Source organism: Canis lupus, chromosome 11, assembly GCF_011100685.1.
Source record: "Canis lupus familiaris isolate Mischka breed German Shepherd chromosome 11, alternate assembly UU_Cfam_GSD_1.0, whole genome shotgun sequence".
NCBI classification, from domain to species: Eukaryota; Metazoa; Chordata; class Mammalia; order Carnivora; family Canidae; genus Canis; species Canis lupus.
Window position 1 is genome coordinate 55,608,939 of NC_049232.1, and position 11,639 is coordinate 55,620,577.

The following is an 11,639-nucleotide window of genomic DNA, read 5'->3' on the forward strand; positions in this document are numbered from 1 at the left end:
ATGTTAACAGAACTTTCCAATATCTACCAGGCACCTAGGCTGGGCCAGTTTCCTTGGTGGGACAAGAGGGAGAGGGCTGGAGCAGAAACAAGCCAGCTGTTGGGTGTTCACAGTAACTAGTAGGAAGAGAAGATAGACAGGAGTGATACTTACTAGGACCTGTAACTAGAGGTCCGGTAAGTGTTAGGGGGAATTCAGAGGCTGGAAAGGAGCATCAAACTGGAAGGATTGGGGGTGTCTTCTAGGAAGGAAAATATTTGAGTTGCACATGCTGCGGATACAGATTTAGAAATAGGCTTTAGAAAAGGCCTGGGGAAAGGAGGCAGGAGCGTGACAGAGCAGGGGTCTGAGGTGAGCAACTACTGAGTACATTTAGGTTCAAAGGGGCAAGTTTGCCCAAAGGGTGGGAAATGCAGGAATGGCAGGTGAGACTGCAGTGGTAATTTGGGACCTTCTAGAGGGCCTTTGAAGGTTCAACCTTTATTGGGCATTCACTTTGTCACTTTGACCTGCTACATGGGGCCAGTGATGTCTAGGAAATTATCAAGCCAGGTTTTCATTTCTATCCTATTTTTCTTCTAAAATGGGGTTTTCCAGAAGGCTTTGACATGCTGACTTCTGGGAGGGCCTTGAGGCTCAGCTGCTCTTGACTAAAGACTATTTTTAAATTCTTGAGAAGCAAGCTTTTTGATGATGTCACAGAGTGGACCATATTTCTGGAGTTGTCTCCCATCTGAAGGAGGCCCTCGGAGTGGGTTTGCTTCTAGCTTTTGCAGTGAATGAATTATAAACTGTCTAAGCTGGTTGGGGACTATGTTGGGCTAGATAGCTGGTGCAGGGTGGGTGCGGGGTAGGAGTGTCTTTCACACACCTGCTCCCCAGCCACAGCAGCTGCTCTTCCTGTGTGATATGTTGGAATGTCATTGCACCTGAAGCATTTCTCCTTTAAAAATAAAAGAATCCATACTCATTGTACAGATGAGGAAACAGGTACAGGAGAATGTGAGTCAAGGACTGGCCCGAGGTCCCTGGTAAAAGTTAAAGAACCCAGGCTAGAAACCACATGGCCCTGTTTTCAACTTGGTGCTCTTACCTTCAGTTGACTCATTCAGCTCCAGGAATCCAAGCCCAGGAGTGCTGGCTACTTCTGACGGGAGTGCAGAGCATTTTGTGAGAGGTACTAGCTGCCACCCCCATTACCACCATGGGGACTCCTGACTAGTGCCCGCATGAGGGTAGCTACGGCAGAGTCCACATTTCCATTCTGGCCTTCTATTTGGCGCTACCCTACCCCCAGAGAAAGGTGAGATCAACCACGAGAGTAGTTCTACCCTTAGGCTATGACCTTCCCTTTTCTCCAGCCCTGTCAAGTGGTGCTGACATCAATTTTAATGAGGCGGATGATACCGCTGTGTTGACAGTTTGAGAAGGGAGTCAAGTTACCAGCTGACTTAGACTTAAGCTTAGGTCGGCCAAAGAGTTGGCTCTGCAGGAAAACCATCAAGATTGCAGCAAGTGTAGAAATTCTTCCCAGAGCCAATTAGGTCAGCCTCATAATCTCTGACCAAGTATCTTATAACTTGTCCCAGGGATGTTGAGAGGGCATACAGAAAAAAGGAAACTACCCTTGGAGTTAACTCTGTCTGATAGAAGGGACTTCACCCCACGTCAGGAGGAGTTTGTGAGGGGTGGGGGTGTTCGTTATGGCCCGGCTCCACCTCAAACCTGGAGAAGCAGGAGTGGAGTGTGGGGAGGAGGGCTTCACTGAGAATCCAGAATTCTGTGTTAGCTCTAGCTTGGCCACTGGCTGGTATTTGACTCCCCTCCACTGCCACTCCCTCCTGTGAGTCTCCAGTTCCTCAATGGAAACTATGGGGCCTGAGCTAAAGGAGTTTAGAGTTCTGTTCTGGCTGTACAAATCTAAATGGGATACACTCCAGGTTCTATGCAGCAACAGGGACACTAGTAGTTACTCATGCTTTACTCCCCATTACCCCAGAGCCCTTCTGAGGAGTAGCAAGGGTTTGTTTGGGCTGGTGGAGTAAAAGGGCTACAGCAGTAGCAGGAGACCTGTGAGGAGGCTGTTAACAGTTATCCGGACAAGGCCGGATGAGGGCTGCACTCTCAGGAGTGCCTGTGAATGAGGTGGCTTCCAAAAACAGTAGGAATACTAGGAAATCCGTCTTACCAGTCAGGTTCCTGTGAGTTCTGGAAGCAGCGTCACAGACTCATTGGCATGAGCATGTTGTAGATCTGGCACTAGAGGGCACTAAAGCTTCCAGTCAGAAGGAGCAGAGGGCCACGTACTGAGAAAGGAGGATCCTTTCTAGCCCCTGTGAAGTAATACACCATAATCCCCATTTTCCAGATGTGGAATCTAAAGGGATTGGAGGTGAAGTACCCTCCCCAAAGTCACGCAGCCAGTCACTAGCCGGCTTCTCAGCCAGCTCTGCCCAAATCCAAAGCGTCCACTCCATGGGAGTGCACCTCTTTAGGGCCCTCTGGCTCCTGACCCTGTTCTATGAGAAAGTGGGCCTGTTTCTTCCTCCTCGGTCTGGGAGCAAAGTAGAGCCTGGCTAACTGTACCCCGCTGGTTCGGGAGGTTCAGGACAGTGAGAACAGCTAAAGTCTTCAGAATGGAAACCATGAAACACTTAGGACAGGCAAATAGCATCTGTCACCATTCATCTTTTCACACTGAGGGAGGCAGCCCTGCATATACCACCTTGGTGAACTTGAAAAGGACCCTTGCTTTCTGGAATTCCGTTTTCCCATTTGTAAATCGGGAGCGCCTTGCCTATTCTCTCTGCTGAGTGTGAAAGTGCTGGGCGCCTGTGATGGGTAGCTTCTTGAGAAGAGCTGAGGACAGACTGTGCCAGTGGCCTCTGTTGGTGCCCAACTAAGCTAAGGTGCATGTGACCAGGGTTCTGCACAGCCATGTACCTACAAGCAAGGTAGGTGAGAAACAGGCATCTTAGAGGAGTCAGCCTGGCATGGGGGCACTCAGGGAGGGGATGGCAGGACCCTGTGGAAACTTGAGAGGTCCACAGGACCCCAGCCAGCCCATGGGGTTGGGAACCCCTGTCAGGCCCTTGGCTTTGTCCACTCCTGTGACTGGGGCATCTCTTGCTTGTCTCTGATTGGCCCTTAGGCCCCCTTCCTGCTGGGACATTGGCCCATTGTTTCCCTGCTTCTGAAGTCACCCAGTGCCTTCCCATAGCTACCTGTCCAAAGCCTACCTACAACCACCCTGCCCATGCTCAGGCCTGACTAGCTCCAGTCTGACCCATCCTGAGCCCCACTGCTGACCAAAGAAATGCTGGTCCCAGTGTGTCCCTGGCATACTATAATTTGTATGGCTCTTTTTTTTTTTTTTTTTTTAAGATGTTTCTTTATTCATGAGAGACACAGAGCGAGAGAGAGAGGCAGAGACACAGGCAGAGGGAGAAGCAGGCTCCATGCAGGGAGCCCGATGCGGAACCCGATCCCAGGATTCCAGGATCATGCCCTGGGCTGATGACGGCGCTAAACCACTAAGCCACCTGGGCTGCCCTGTATGGCTCTTTCACATCTATTATCTTGCATCTATTAGGAGGCAGTGTAAGGACTCTGACCCCATCTTTCAAATGAGGGAATTGAGGCTCAGGGTGACTATTACAAAATCCTAGAGTGCAGAGCAAGGCCGACTTCACTCCCCACTTTGTGCTCTTCCCAGAGAATACTAGGCCAGGGTGAGAGAGCTAACAGGGCTATGGGACCGAGTCTATTGGACTTGGGAGAAGCTCATCTCCAAGGGTCCCTCATGTGGATGGGGACTTCTGAAATCCAGAGCTCTCCACAATGCAAGTGCTTCAGTAGGTGGCAGATAGAAGAAATGGGGACGCCTGGGTGGCTCAAGTGGATCGGGCATCTGCCCTCGGCTCAGGTCGTGATCCCAGGGTCCTGGGATTGAGCCTCATGTCAAGCTCTCTGCTCAGAGGGGAGCCTGGTTCTCCCTCTCCCTCTGCCTGTCACTCCGCCTGCTTGTGTGCTCACTCTCTCCCTCTCATTGTCTATCAAATATTTTTTAAAAAAGAAAAAGAAGAAATGAAGCTGAGGAAATCCAAGTTCCCACATCTTGGGCCTCTTGGGCGGGCCCCTTGAGACCAACCAACCATTCAGTGTCCCACCCTGGACCTGTCATCCCTACACTTGCTCAAGGGATCTCCCCACAGCCTGGCTCTCCTCAGGGACTCCGGTGACGTTCCTGCCCGGTATACACACACACACACACACACACACACACACACACAACACACACAAAACCTTCTGACCTTTCCAGCCTTACTCCTTGTCCTCCCTGGTCCAGCCATCTGCACATTCCTGCATGTTTCACTTTGACTTTGTTCATTCTTCCTCAATCTGTGCAAGCAAAACCTACCCCATCTTCAAAAAGCAGCACAGAGCCTCCCATATGGCCTGGCAGGCTGGCCTGCCTCCTTGGGGTCCTCCTTGATGACCTTGAAGACTTGCTCTCACCATCCTTGCACTGGCCACTCTGCTCCCTGCCTCCCTTCCCCTGCAGATAGTGGGTGCTCTTGCCATGTGTCTGATCCCTTTGCTGTGCCTCACACACTAGCACTCTGTGCACACTTCCTCAGTGACCCAAGTGTATTTGAGTCCTGGGGCTGCCATAACAAAATGCCGCAAACTGAATGGCTCAAATAGAAACTTCTTGTCTCACAGTTCTGGGGGCTAGAAATCCAAAATCAAGGTGTCAGGGTTGATTCCTCTGACGGCCATGAGGAAGGATCTGGTCCAGGCCTCTTTACCTGGCTTGTAGATGCTATCTCCTCACTGTGCCTCTTCCCACAGAGTTCTTGTGTGCATGTCTGTGTAAAAATTGTCCTTTTTTTAAATCAGGACACTAGTCACCTTGGCCTAGGGCCCACCCTAATGACCTCATCTTAACTAATTGCATCTGCAAAGACCCTATTTCCAAACAAGGGCACACTTTGAGGTGCTGGATGTTAGGACTTCAACAGATGCATTTGGGCAGGACACAGTTCAACTCACACTACTAAATGTGTGAATTGTAGAAAATCTCTGGGCAGAGAATGGCTGTCAGGTGTTTAATCCCCACCCATGCCTGGGTTGGGTGTTTGGACATAGAAGCAATGTGATTAAAACGAGTACTCGGGAACTCAGTTTTTGAGAGCAGAGTCAAATCGTGGTTTGCCTCCCATCAGCTTTCTGATCCTATGTAAGACAGTTCTTTCAAACTAAATTTCTCTTTCAAACCATACTAATTCATGTTAATTATCTACCCCCCCAAACCTTACCAGAAAAATTAGTATATTTGGAGGAGCAAAGGGCCAAAGTGGCAGCAGATAATACAAATCAATACAGGGAAGTCTGGAGACCCCAAAATCAGAATCCACCCATCTGGAGCTAACAAAGTTCTCTATCTCCAGATACCCATGGACACCTCCAAAATGCAGGGAAATCCAGGCTCCCTAAACTAGAAGAAACCAGGTCTCTTCTAGTTGAATCCCTCTAATCCTGGAGCCCCGCTGGCAGGCAACATTCCTACCTGACTTTGTTCGATACCTCAGTGATGGGGAGCTCATTCTTTATAAGGCAATGTGTTCCATCTTAGAAAAACAGAAAGTTCTTTAGAACAGAAAGGCAGGGTTATCTTTTATTATTATTGTTAGGTAAACAATCTTGTAAAAGAGCTCTTACTGATCCAATTTCCTATAACATTCTAATTTTGCCCCATGGAGCCACTGAGGGGGGAAAACACTCTAATTCAGCTTTTTAAATGGAGTCCTGTAAATAGTTGATATCCATCATGCCCTTTAAGCCCCAACCCTTCTTCCCCACAATTTATCTCAGTTGAATGTTCTTTCTTCTTTAAAGATTATTTGTGAGTGTGTGAGAGAGAGAGAGAGAGTGCAAGTGTGCAACTGGGAGAGGGACAAAGGGAGAGGAAATATCTCAAGGACATATCTCGGAGCTCAGGGCCTGACTAGCTCAGGGGCTCGATCTCCCCACCCAGAGATCATTGCCAGTCAAAATCAAGAGTCAGACACTCAACCGATTGAGCCACCCAGGTGCCCCTCTCAGTTGAATGTTCTTCAAAGTTTCAACAAATGAATACTCCTGTGACGAGATTCCAATGTCAGGTGCATCCATGTTGTAGTATTCATTAGTACTTCATTCCTTTTTATCACCATGATATTCTATTGTATGGCTATATTACGTTTTTTTAATTCATTTTATTCATATTTGTGTAGACATGTTTTCATCTCTCTTGGGTATATACAGGGAGTGGAACTGCTGGTGCAAATGTTTACTGTATGTTTAACCTTTTGAGGAACTGCCAGCTGTTTTCCAAAGCAGCTGCACCAGTTTACATTCCCAGCAGCAGTGCATGAGGCTGCCAATGTCTCCACGTCCTTGTTATTACCCGTCTTTCTGATTCTAGACATCCTCAGGAGTGTGAGGTGGAATCTCATTGTCGCTTTGATTTGCATTTTTCTGATGGTTAATGATGTTGAGCATCTTTTCATGTGCTTATTGGCTGGGATATTCTCTTTTAACACATGTCTGGATCAGTTTGGTTGGCCTCAGGTTGGCAGTATCACATGGTTGAGACACAGTTGCTGAGGGCATTCTGAGCTACCGGGGCTGTTTTTAGAAATAGCTGTGAACTGAGCAGACAACCAGGGGGAGGACTCAGTCTGAGCTGGTGATGAATGTCTCAGAGTTGCCCATGAGGATGCAGGAGATCTTGAAGCCCCGGGGAACAGATGAGATGGCCAACCTTTCTGAGTGTTGGTTGAGAATTAAAGTTTTTAAGCTTTGGGGGGGCTCTTGGAAGTTAAAGGTGAGAAGAGCAGGTGGAGACACATAGTAGAGGCCCATTCTCCTAACCTGGGTGTGGAGGGGGGCAGCATCTGTCTGAGTGGGAAGGAGATATGGCTGCTGATAGGCACAGTCGGGATGAGGTCTGAGGGTAGGAAGGAAGGTCCAGCAGGCCACAAGCAGTGGAAACAGACCAGGCAGCCAGAGTTTAGGAATGAGACCCATTCCTACGTCTCAGAGCAGGACAAGAATCTGGGTGGACAGGTCTGGGGGTGTTAGGGGTCTGGCACAGGGATTCTTGTGCAATCCTCACCACTGCCCTCTGGTGGTGGTTGCCTCTCACAGGAAGTTGAGCAGTTCCTCTTCAGCAGGGACAGACTGAGCTGGGAGTGGAACCCAGGCCTTAATCATTCCAAACCCTGTGCTTTCCAGGATACTATATCAGCATCATGTGGTGACCCGGCACAGGAAGAGATTGTTATCATTTGAAAGGAATTTGGGATGGGGGGGTGGTTTCAACTCTTGAGAAAGATTCTTCTTGACTACCCATGAAAAGGAGCTCCTCTTATTAGTCTCACACAGCACTTGATTTGTTCTTTTCATTGCTCTTATTATTATAATTCATGATTTATATTGTTAAATAAAGAAAACCATGGGCCCCCAGTGGTGTCACTTAGATTAGGCCCAGTTCCCAAACCTGGGTGCAATACTCAATCTAATTGCAGTTTGCAACCTCCCCCAGAAATGTGGTCTTAACAGGTCATTCAGGAAATTTTTCTTTTCGTCGGAGCCAGGGACTCTGTCACCTGGATCCTCTCCATCCGCCAAAGAAAGATGAGGGAATCTGCAGGATTAGATACCTTATCTATATCCCTAGCAAACAGCCTCCTTTGGAAAACAATCATTTTCTTTTGTGAATAGTTTTCTTACCTCACGCTCTGTCTACAAAAAACTTCCATTTTGTACAGTTCTCAAAGTGCTCCTCTACTTGCTAGATGGGCTGCTGCCCAATGCATAAATCATTTAATAACGCCACTTAGATCTTCAAACTTACTTGGTCGAATCTTCTTATTTAACAATATCAGTATGTGAATGATAGTGTATATTTACTGTAAACTATACATTACAGGAAAGGACCACACTCTTTGTTCCTCACTTTATTCCCGGTCCTGGCGAGGTGCCTGACACACAGTGGGCACTCAGGAATTATTTGTTGGGTGGGTGAATGAGGCCGTACTTGGAAAATGGAGGCAGGTAGGGTGTGTATCACAGGTCAAAATCTTCCAATGGCGCAGGGAGCCCGCTTCTCCCTCTGCCTATGTCTCTGCCTCTCTCTCTCTCTGTGTCGCTCATGAATAAATAAAATCTTAAAAAAAAAAAAAAAAAAGAACAACCTGGGACACCTGGGTGGCTCAGCGGTTGAGTGTCTGCCTTTGGCTCAGGGCGTGATCCCAGAGTCCCAGGATTGAATCCCGCATTGGGCTCCCTGTGGGGATCCTGCTTCTCCCTCTGTCTATGTCTCTGCCTCTTTCTGTGTGTCTCTCAGGAATAAATAAATAAAATGTTTTTAAAAAATAAAAACAAAACAAAACCCCAAAATCTTCCAATGGAGTATGAGTTGACTTTCACCTTCCATACCACCCAGGGTGTGATGGTTGGCTTATTTTCTCATGGATGATATAAGAATGATGTTTATATTACAGGGATGAGGACCAAGGTTGAGGAAGCAGGAAGTAGGTGTGGGTGAGGGTGTAACCAGCAAGGGTGCCTGTAAATGGAACAACTGAGAAACTTGGGAGGATCAGACAACTTGGCCTCTTGACACCAGGGCAGGTCCTTGGCAGCTGGGGTTGAGAGACTTGGGTGGATCAACAATTCATTCACTTCTTCCTCATAGGAACTTTCCAGAAAGTTGACTTCAAGAGCAACTCAGGCAACAGTCATGTTTGCCTAAGAAACTGAAGTCAGTAAACATATGAAGTCAGCTATGTCTCAGTGTTCACTGTCATCTTTCCTTTTCGGCACTTGTGTGTTGAGAAAATATTTATTGGCACCTCTTAAGTGCTAAGTTCTATGCTTGGTGCTACAGAGACAGTAGGAAACGGTCCAGGTCTGCTCTCAAGGAGCTCCTGGCCCTGCAGGACACTTAAAAGACAAGGATCTAAACAACATAGGGATGGAGGTGTAATCTGTCTTGTTCACCATGCTATCTATCCCTCAAGCTTTGCCTTGAGTTTAGTGCTGAGCAGGTGATCCAGATGGTTCCTGACCCAAAGACGTTCACAGCCTAGAGGGAAGACAGACAAGATAAGGGGCAGGTACCAGAAAAGGTAATAAGTGGGCAAGTAAGAATCTTATGGGAGCCCAGAGAAGACTGTTGGGGACATCAGAGAAGGTTCTGAGAGAAAGTGACTTTTATAGTAATGGACCAGAAGGTGGTCAGCCATGGCTCAGTATGGTGGAGGTGGAGGAGTGGGAAGCCTACAGACTCAGAAAACGGCTTACGTCAAGGCCTGGAGGTGAAAGAACATGATCCCTCAGGGTAATTCAAAATAGTTAAGTATAGCTAGAGCACAGAATGGCAAAAGATTAGGCAGGAATGCAAGGCAACTTTATAGGAACCAACTTAAGGAAGGGCTTAGCGTAGTAGGACTGACCAGTGGGGCCTCAGACCCAAGGGTCCCAGGTCTGGGGACTGGATCTCCATCTTCTCTCTCCCTTGATCCTCATGGACCCAGCACTCTGGGTTATCCTAGTTTCTCCAAAACGAAGTTCTTCCTTAACTTCTCCTGCCAATAACAGGGGGGGAAAATCCCTCATTGTTTTTAATTTGCTTTTAAGACCTTCACACGTACTCTCATTCATTTCCATATATTGAACATTGATTCATTATCCAAGCAGAAAAGCAACAGAAAGCACTGGAAACTGGCTTTTACAAAAAGAACAAGTGTGAAATGAAAATTGTGTCTTTTCCTTCTATAGTAAGATACAGCACTACTTTCATTTACTGAAAGCTTTTATTTAATCACAAATAACATCGGCCTAACTTGTTTTGTGGGAAGGTTGTAATTTATTTCTTTATTTATTTCTTTATTTATTTTATTTTATTTTAGAGAGAGTGAGTGAGCGTGAGTGGAGGGTGGGGGGCAGAGGGAGAATCCCAAGCAGACTCCACACTGACCGCCGAGCCCAACAGGGCTTAATCTCCCCACTCTGAGATGATGACCTGAGCCGAAATCAAGAATCAGATGCTTGGGGCATCTAGGTGGCTCAGTCAGTTAGGCGTCTGTCTTTGGCTCAGGTCATGATCTCAAGGTCCTGGGATCAAGCCTCATGTTGGGCCCCCTGCTCAGTGGGAGCCTACTTCTCCCTCTCCCTCTGCTGCTCCCCCCTGCTTGTGCTTGCTCTATCAAACAAATTAATAAAATCTTAAAAAAAAAAAAGTGCAGATGCTTAACTTCCACCCAGGTGCTCCTGGTTGTATTTTTAAATGTGATTTCTCCTTTTTCCCTTTAAACATAATTTTCACGATTCACAAATTATTTGAAACCATAATGGTTTTCTTTAGCACATGTAGCACTGAGTTACTTTAGTGCTGGGTTTAATTTTCTCTGGACTCAAGGTCTTCTGCTCTGCCTCAGATGTCCAATGCCAGTTAAACCTGATAGATAGATGGAATGCAAGTGCCATCTGTTCTGATATACCCACAGATCACGGATAAGTGAGCCTTGCTACGATCCCCTCCTTTCCTTTGATTGCTTCCTCCTGGCCTCCAAAGGTGCCCTTCTTCAGAACCCCTCAACTCTGGGACCCCATGTAGCCCAGGGTCCATTTTCTATCTGCCTTTTTTTTTTTTTTAAGAGTTTGTTTATTCATGAGAGTCAGAGAGAAAGGAGAAGCAGGCTCCCTATGGGGAGCCCAGTGTGGGACTTGATCCCAGGACCCCAGGATCACAACCTGAGCCAAAGGCAGATGCTCAACCACTGAGCCACCCAGGTGCCCCTCTATCTGCTTTTAACAATCAAATGTTCCCCAGAAAAGGTCTATATTTGTCCCTTCTGTTTCCTCACCTCCTTTGGTCAACAAATCTGCTCTCTCCAGTGGCATTCTGATCCCTAAGTCCATTGGTCTCTTCTTCCTCATTCTCCTGGACTGTCTGGGCCTTTGACTTCATCAGTCTCCCTGCCTCAGGACCACCCTAATTCTGTCAACTACTTCTAGTCTCTTTTCTCCATTCCTGTGGTGGCAGCTGCTCAAGCTCATTCCTCCACGCTCTTCCTCCCTCTGGAAGCCCTCTCTTCCAGCCGTCTACCTATCCTGGGTCTTGTCCTCACTCAGAATGACTCTGGGTTCTCTCTGGCCCAGACCTCTACTGAACCTCAAACCTGCCTTTTCTCCTACCTGGTGGGCAGTTTCACTTACATATTTATACCAATGTGTCCAAACCCTACTCTTCTCACCTTCCACCCAGAGGTGCCTCCTCCTTGCTTTTCTCTATTATTACTTTGCTCATCAGTTCGGGTAAAGCAAGCTGAGAATCAGTGTTTTCTTCAAACTGCCTCATTTCTTTCTTTTTTTTTTTTTTCTGCCTCTTATTTCTGAACTTTGTCTGCAAGCTAACAGCATAATTGCGGTGGCCGAAGGCCAGAGGCAGACCAGGGTCCTGGTCCGAGCTCTGCTCTGGATTTCTGGATGGCTTTGGACAAGTCAGTGGCACTTTTTTTTTTTTTTTTTAAGATTTTATTTATGTATTCAGAGAGGCAGAGACCTAGGTAGAGAGAGGGAAGCAG